We start from the raw sequence: 7,469 nt of genomic DNA, 5'->3' as shown, positions 1-7,469 counted from the left end.
TCATTATTACTCTTGCCCTAGGCTTGTTTATGCTTGATTGTTATCGTTCCATTATGTCTTTAATTAGCATGCTTGTTGTTATTATTGTTGACACCTCTAAGAACATGAGTAGCTAATCCTCCTTATGTTAGGATTAGAGAATCCAAGGTAGGATTATGACGATGTAGCGAATAGACTAGATAATTTACACGTGAGAATCAGTCCCCATAGCAATTTAACTGTAACACCAATTTGGTTGAGTGCACGCTTCTAAATTACATTAATCTAGTTAACTTTACTCCTGGATCGAAAGATTGGAATAAATAGACCTGCTATGAACAGTAGACTACCCTAATGAGGACGGAAGTTAAGTTTGTGGAAATCTAGGATAGAAAGTGGACCGGAAGGACCTTTCCCTTATCCTTCTCACAGTAGATTGTCTAGGCTATTTGCAACTGAGTTGATTGACTACCAAGGTGAATCGAAATCCCGGCATACCTTCTCTTATTTGATTACTCTTATCGTATTTTCTCACTTTTATTGCTCTTGCCTTATTTCTCTTTCCTTTAATTCTTCTGTAGTTTAGAAATCAAATTAAAAACCCCCATATTGTGACTTAGATAGACGGAACTTTAGACAAATGCCTTGCCTCTCTGTGGAGAATCGACCCTACTTATCACTAGCTTCCGATAGTATATTTAGGTTTATTTTTGGTACACAAACGACAGTATCAAATTTTGGCGCTGTTGCTGGGGAGGAAATAGCCCTATCTGTCTTGCTGTTTCGTTTATCTCTATCCGTCTCAGGGAATTTTTATTCCTTGAGACAGTTCTCATTTATTTCTTTCAGTGTTATGTATGCCCAGATCAAACAGGTCAGAATTAGTTCCTGATGATCCTGAACCGGAGAGATCGTTTTGGCACAGACTCCGACTACAAAGAAAGATTCGAAAGGAAGACTTGAGTACTTTCGAACCCGAGCTACATCGCTTTATTTTTGCAGAAGACCCGTCTAGTGAAGAAGACAATTCTATTTTTGCTACCACGTCAGTAAAGATGCCTAATATTGCGAGTCACTCAGAGTCCATAGCTACCTCGATTCCCAAAGGTTTCAAGCTCGCAACTGAGGACGGTAACACCTTCGATATCCGTCCGTCTTATATAAATTTGGTAGAAAGGAACTTGTTTCGAGGTGTGGCGGGTGAAGATCCGCGAAAACATATGGACGTCTTTACTAACTATTGCTCTACCATTCCCGCCACTAAGGGAGTGACCCAAGACAAAATCAAGGAAGTCTTATTTCCTTTTTCACTGACTCATGGAGCCAGGGAGTGGCTCACTGATCTTGATCGCACTGCAGCCGGTATCACCAACTGGGAGACTCTTGCTCTTGCCTTTTATAAAAGGTACTTTCCTCCACAACGTACTAATCAGCTGAGAGGAAAGATTACGAGTTTCAAACAGGCACCTGATGAAAGTTTCTATGAGGCTTGGTGTCTGTTCAAGAAGTTTGTGAGGTCTCTTCCTCACCATGGATTTGATCAGTGGTTTTTGTGCAACCAATTCTATAATGAGTTGTATGATGACCACCGTGCTATACTTGATGCCTCGTCTAATGGGAGATTCCAAAAGAATAATGATAATTATAAGGGATAGGGCTTTATTGAGGAGATGGCGATCCATTGTGCTGAGTATGGGAACCCGAGGGACGGCATCCGGACAGTACACTCGGTCGACAATGTAGTTGTGGCTCAACTGGAAGCCATGAATGCTTTTTTTTATAGATTGGAATTGTAAGCTGCTGGTGATCAACAGACAGTTCATCTGTTGACTAGAGAGGAAACTGTCGCTTGTGAGAGATGTGGGAGTAATGACAGTCACACTGCTGTTGATTGTCTGACAGAAAAGGAACAAGTCCTTGCTTTTCAGCAATATAGGCAAGGAGGAGGTTCCTATTACAATAACCAAGGGGCAGTCCATCCCAATTTGAGGTGGACCAGTCAGAATGTTCTTAATCCTACTCCTCCACCGCAGCAGCAACAACCCTATGTCCCTCCTCATAAAGCTCAACAAGGCTTTGTAAAGCCTCCATGTTTTCCACCGCCGCATCAAGGAGCTTCCTCAAGTGGAGTTAGTTAATTGGGTGAGTTAAAGTCGATGATTCAATCATTGACTAAGCAGCTGCAAATGAGTGACCAACAAAAAGAAGCATCCATTAAGTCACTTGAAACTCAAGTTTCTCAGTTGGCCGCGAGTCAATCCACGAGGAAACCAGGTAATTTACCGTCTCAATCCGAAAAGAATCCACATGAGACGATAAATTTAATTAACCTGCGAAGTGGTCGTTCTTATGAAGGACCAAAATTGTCAGCTGTAAAGGACATATAGAACCCGGAGGGAGTTATTGCAGGCAGTGAACAGTCGTCTAATGCTGAAAACATGCCTAGCACGAAGAAAATACTCGATCGACTAATTTCTGGTGGTCGATCGAGTAGAAATGTTGAAGAAAATGCTCGATCGAATAGAATTGAGGGTCGATCGAGTAAAATGGGTATTCAAGCAATCGATCGAGAGGTTGAAACCACTCGATCGAGTGAAAATTCCGAAGAAACTGTTCGATCGAGTGGAATTGTGCCTCGATCGAACACTACTGATATTGAGGAACTCGATCGAGAAGCTGATAATGCTCTGACAGGGTTGTCGCATACCTATCAAAAATAACCAACTGGCTCTAACTAATATAGCTAAGTCGGGTCGATCTCCACAGAGAGATGGGAAAATGTCAGCTTTGTCTAAGTTCATCACGGTAACCAAATTGGGGGGTCGTGTTTGTTTGTTTTAAACTAAAAAGCCTAAGAAAGAGAGCAAAAGCAAGAGAATAAAGATTTAAGTAAAAATAGAGAAAGCAGCTAAGACAGACGGTTCACCATGATCATTCAGTTAAGTAATCTAAGTCTCAGGTCAGTGCAAGTATGGTGTGAGGAGCAGTGAATATCTCCTTCCGGTCTCAATTCGCCCTAAGGCACAAATAGCTTAGCTTCCGCTCTCACTACGGTGCCCTAATGTTCGCTACGAGTCTCGCCCTTTCCAACCTTCCGGTCTAGGTCAGGGTTTACTACGATAAAATGACTAATTGCGTCGACTCAATCAGACAGAAACAATTAACTGCAGCGATTAACAACAGAGACCACACAAGCACAAAACCTAAAATGGCAGTTACTATCCCTTCATAATCATGGATTTCCTAGTCTTAGCAAGAGGGAATTAGCTTTGCATCACCATCGAATTAACAACAATAACATATAGACAACAAGAACTAAACATGATAATGATAAAATGAAATGCAAACAATTAGCAATAGCGAAATAAAGGAATAGAGGAAATAGAAGCAATGAAATGAATTAAGAATAAGAAAAAGAATTAAAAGAGAATAATAATACCCAATACAAGTTCCGAATCCGAGTAGAAAGGAGTAGAAGGAGAGTAAAAATGAAGAAGCAATAGAAGTAGATAAAAGTCTCAGTGAATGAAAGATAATAAGTGAGGAAGAGTTACGCAGTCTACTCTCTTTAGTAGCATACGAAAATCTCTCCCTTAAACCTAATCCATAGCTTAATTACCAAAGCCCATACGAAATTAGGCGGAAAAACTCTTATACGGGCCAAACCACTCGATCGAGTGGAAATAAACCACTCGATCGAGTAACTCAGCGACAAACCCATCGATCGAGTGGAAATAAACCACTCGATCGAGTAACTCCTTGTATTGCCTTCTCGATTGGATACTGGGACTGCTCGATCTAGTAACCTTCAGTATATAAAGCATTCGATCGACTAGAAAAGTAGTCGATCGAGCTATTTTGGCACGTTAGACAGCATGACACCTTCCGAAACCAGCTCACGCGTCTTCAAAGTGATAGATTCCAAGCTCTGGCTCCTTGTTCTCCATAAATGCATGCAAATGGGACGAGTTTAGGCTTGATTTTGCTCCTCTTCGGTATATTCTTGCAATTTACACAAAACGAACCAAAGTAGAATATTCGGGGATATTTGTAGCTAATTGCCACGTAAATAGTACAGAAATGCGAGTAAGAATGAGGTAAAAACCTTATATAAAATACACGCATCATGCTCGATCGAGTGAAAAGTCTCTTGAAAAACCTCGATCGAGAGGCAAAATGGCTCGATTGAGCAAAGATGATTTTGAACCCGCTGAGACTTTAGAAGATAGGAATAAAGGGCTCGAAATTCCTATCATTGTGCCCTTTCCAAGGCGATTGCAGACCAACAAAGCCAATCAACAGTTCGGGAAATTTACCGAGCTCCTGAAAGCCTTCACGTCAATGTTCCGTTCGCCGAGCTGCTTACCCAGGTACCCTCTTATATGAAATTCATGAAAGAAATTTTGACACGTAAGAGGCACATAAGTGATCATGAGACGATAGCTTTAACTGAAGTAGGGACTGCCTTAGTTAAAAATAAGTTACCACCCAAACAGACTGACCCGGGTAGCTTTTCAATTCCTTGTCACATAGGTACCCATTTGATTGATAACGCGTTATACGATCTAGGTGCTAGCATGAGCGTCTTACCCTTGTCTCTCGCCAGGAGACTCGGGTTGACCAAATTTAATTGCACTAACATGACCGTTCAGATGGCCGATCGTAGCATATCACGACCACTAGGAGTTATAGAGGATATACCTGTGAAAATCGGGAGATTCTTTATTCCCGTAGACTTTGTAGTGCTTTACATCCCCGAGGACACTCACACCCCTATCATTTTTGGGAGACCATTTTTATTCACTGCTCGTGCAGTGATCGACGTCGGGGAGAAGACACTCACATTTCAGGTAGGAGATGAAGAATTGATTTTTCATCAGTCTAAATCTCATAGGTCTCCCATGCAAGCTCAAATTTTCAATGCCCTATCCTCTACTGACTCAGATATAGACACTCCAGCTGTGGATATTGAATATTGTGCTGCAATTGTAACCCCTCCGCCTCAGACTGAGAGTGAAAAGGACCATTCTTCTGTTTTCCTTGCTGCAGGTACAGATAGAGTGAATGATGGAGTTTTCAACAGTCAAAGTGCATTTAAAGTCAATCAAAGTGATGGAGATGCCAATGTTGGTGGGAATATCAAGAAGAAGAAGAAAGTTCGCGCGTACGTGGATGCCAACTATTCTCCTTCTATCATTTCAAATTCAAACTCATGGCGATCAAAGAGGACGGTCCGAGATGCTGAAGGCACCTCCTCCAGTCAGAAGCTCTCTTGTGGGCTGTTGAAGTGTTTTGGGCAGTAAGCAGGGAATGCCCCATGTAACAATTTGTAAAATTTGAATTTCTGTTGGACTTCTTTATTACGTTTTTAGACTATTAGGCTTTAGATTAATTAGCTTAGCGGAAACCGACTATAGACTGCTTATTTTGTGATTTGGTATTGTCGGGATATGTTTTTGCGTGTTTTTATGCAGGTTTGGGGAAATTCTGTCGCATTGGAATGTGTTCCCCGAGAAAATAACTCGATCGAGTACTTTTTGTACTCGATCGAGAGGAATGCCCAAGAAAAGTGATCGATCGAGTAGATTCAGTTACTCGATCAAAATGCCACAAAAGAGGAATACTCGATCGAGTGGAATATTGTTCGGTCGAGAAGAATGAATGCCAGAATCCTCGATCGAGTGATTTTAAATCACCCGATCGAGTGAAATTTCTTATTACACGCAGGAAGTTAATCCTTTTAACTTCTATTTTTCATTCTATTTTTCATTCTTCAATTGTTCTTCCTCCTTGTGCGATTTTACCCCAACTCCTCCATAAATCTTGCCCTAATACCAAATCTAATACCCACATTATTTTCCTTGTGCATTTTTCGACATTTGCCCTCACCTTTCCCTCTCTATTGCGTCCTTGTTGCATTTAGTTTTGGAAATTAGGGTTCGTCGGGTTTTTTGATCGAAATCCGTCCATTGCTGCAATTTGTGTCGATTTCTTGCTTATTTTTGTGGGTCATTCATCAAGTAAGTGCTCTCTATTACTCTTTTGTTGATTATTTGCTTATTTCGATTTAAATCGATTAATTAGGGTTTAGGGTTTTTCGATTTTGTTCAAAAATCCGTCTGAAATTAGGGGATTTCGAGTTTTCTTGTTTAATTGATTGTATTTCCCCATTACTTGCTTGATTAGGATGGAAAGTAGTACATTGCCTTCGACTAGCTCGACCGCTGTTCCATCCTCGAGTGAGACGGTGGTCCCTGCTGTTACCACCGTCACTCCGGCTGTTAGCACTACTATTTCTCCTGCTGTTGCTAGTGCTACTACTGCTGTTGCTAGCTCTGTTTCCGCTAGCACCACTGGCAGCACCTCCGTTTCTGCCACTGTTTGCTCTGTTTCTACCATCACAACCACTGCTTCCACTTCTTGTACCGTGTCTACTACGGTGACGACCCTTGCTGCATCGTCACCAGCTATCACAGGCGCCTACCGGGCTGCCTTAGTACCTCGTTCCGTCAATGGACGGGCTTCTTCTTCAGGTACGAGAGGACGGGGTCGCGGACGAGCCACACCCGCTGCTGGCCGGGTCACGATCCGTGTCGATGAGTCTCTCGACCCGCATCCTGCTTACCCTGAGGTACGTTTGGTAAATGATATACATCGTACTCATTTTTATGCTTTAGAGAGCTATGACTTTGCTTCGACAAAGTTTCTGTGTCGAAAATCACTTGAGAGGCTAGGTATTTACGAGCCCGTAGTTGAGATATTGAATGGGACGGGGATGGCTAGCATGATTACCATGAGTGCGATGACCTACAGGAAGTTGACCCTCGAGTTTTTCAGCTCCTTCACTTTCTCTGCTGGCGCCTACGCCACTGACCAGGGTAGTTCTTGTGTCTCCTTCCGGTTGTTTAACCGGACCACGTCATGGACCCTAGAGGAGTTTGGCAGTAGGTTAGGTTTGTCTTCTACTAGTGACTCGGACCCTCCTAGGAAGGTCCTACGCATCTTGCAACGGACCTTGGCACAGAAAACTTATGAGGAGCGCAAGCTCGCTCATATCCACCTTTCCCCGGCCTGTTACTTCTTGCTGTTGGAATATGTGTCCTCCGACAATAATGCGATCACAACTGTCGATCATGATGATCACATGTTTAAGTCTCATTTTAAGAATACAATTGGGAAGTAATATTTTACTGTCAACTGGTCCACGCATATCGGTAATGATTGGCTGACTAGAGTTTGACATTACGTCGTCGCACGGTGGTGATCAGTTGATCCCCTTAGGTCATACCTAAAGGGTAACACTCTTAATTGAATACTTAATTAATCGTATGACGATACGGGTTAATTAAATTACTTAAAATTGACGGACGATTTTGGAAGTAATATTTACGTGTCTCATTGTAATTTGATTAAATAAGATACGGTCTAAGTAATCGAATTGTTTTATTGCTTAGATGAAATTATTGTTTACAAAAACAATTGAACTGAAT

The 7,469-nt window shown here is 41.9% G+C and overlaps 1 non-coding gene across 1 annotated transcript; it reads right to left on the bottom strand.

Moving 5' to 3' along the window:
- Positions 1-1,410: 1,410 nt before the first annotated feature.
- On the bottom strand, positions 1,411-1,516 carry LOC141593192 (small nucleolar RNA R71). Its single transcript, XR_012521296.1, has one exon. It is a non-coding gene; the product is annotated as a small nucleolar RNA R71 (small nucleolar RNA).
- Positions 1,517-7,469: the final 5,953 nt, after the last annotated feature.

Source organism: Silene latifolia, chromosome 7 (genome assembly GCF_048544455.1).
Source record: "Silene latifolia isolate original U9 population chromosome 7, ASM4854445v1, whole genome shotgun sequence".
NCBI lineage: Eukaryota > Viridiplantae > Streptophyta > Magnoliopsida > Caryophyllales > Caryophyllaceae > Silene > Silene latifolia.
This window is presented reverse-complemented; position numbering and strand designations above follow the sequence as displayed.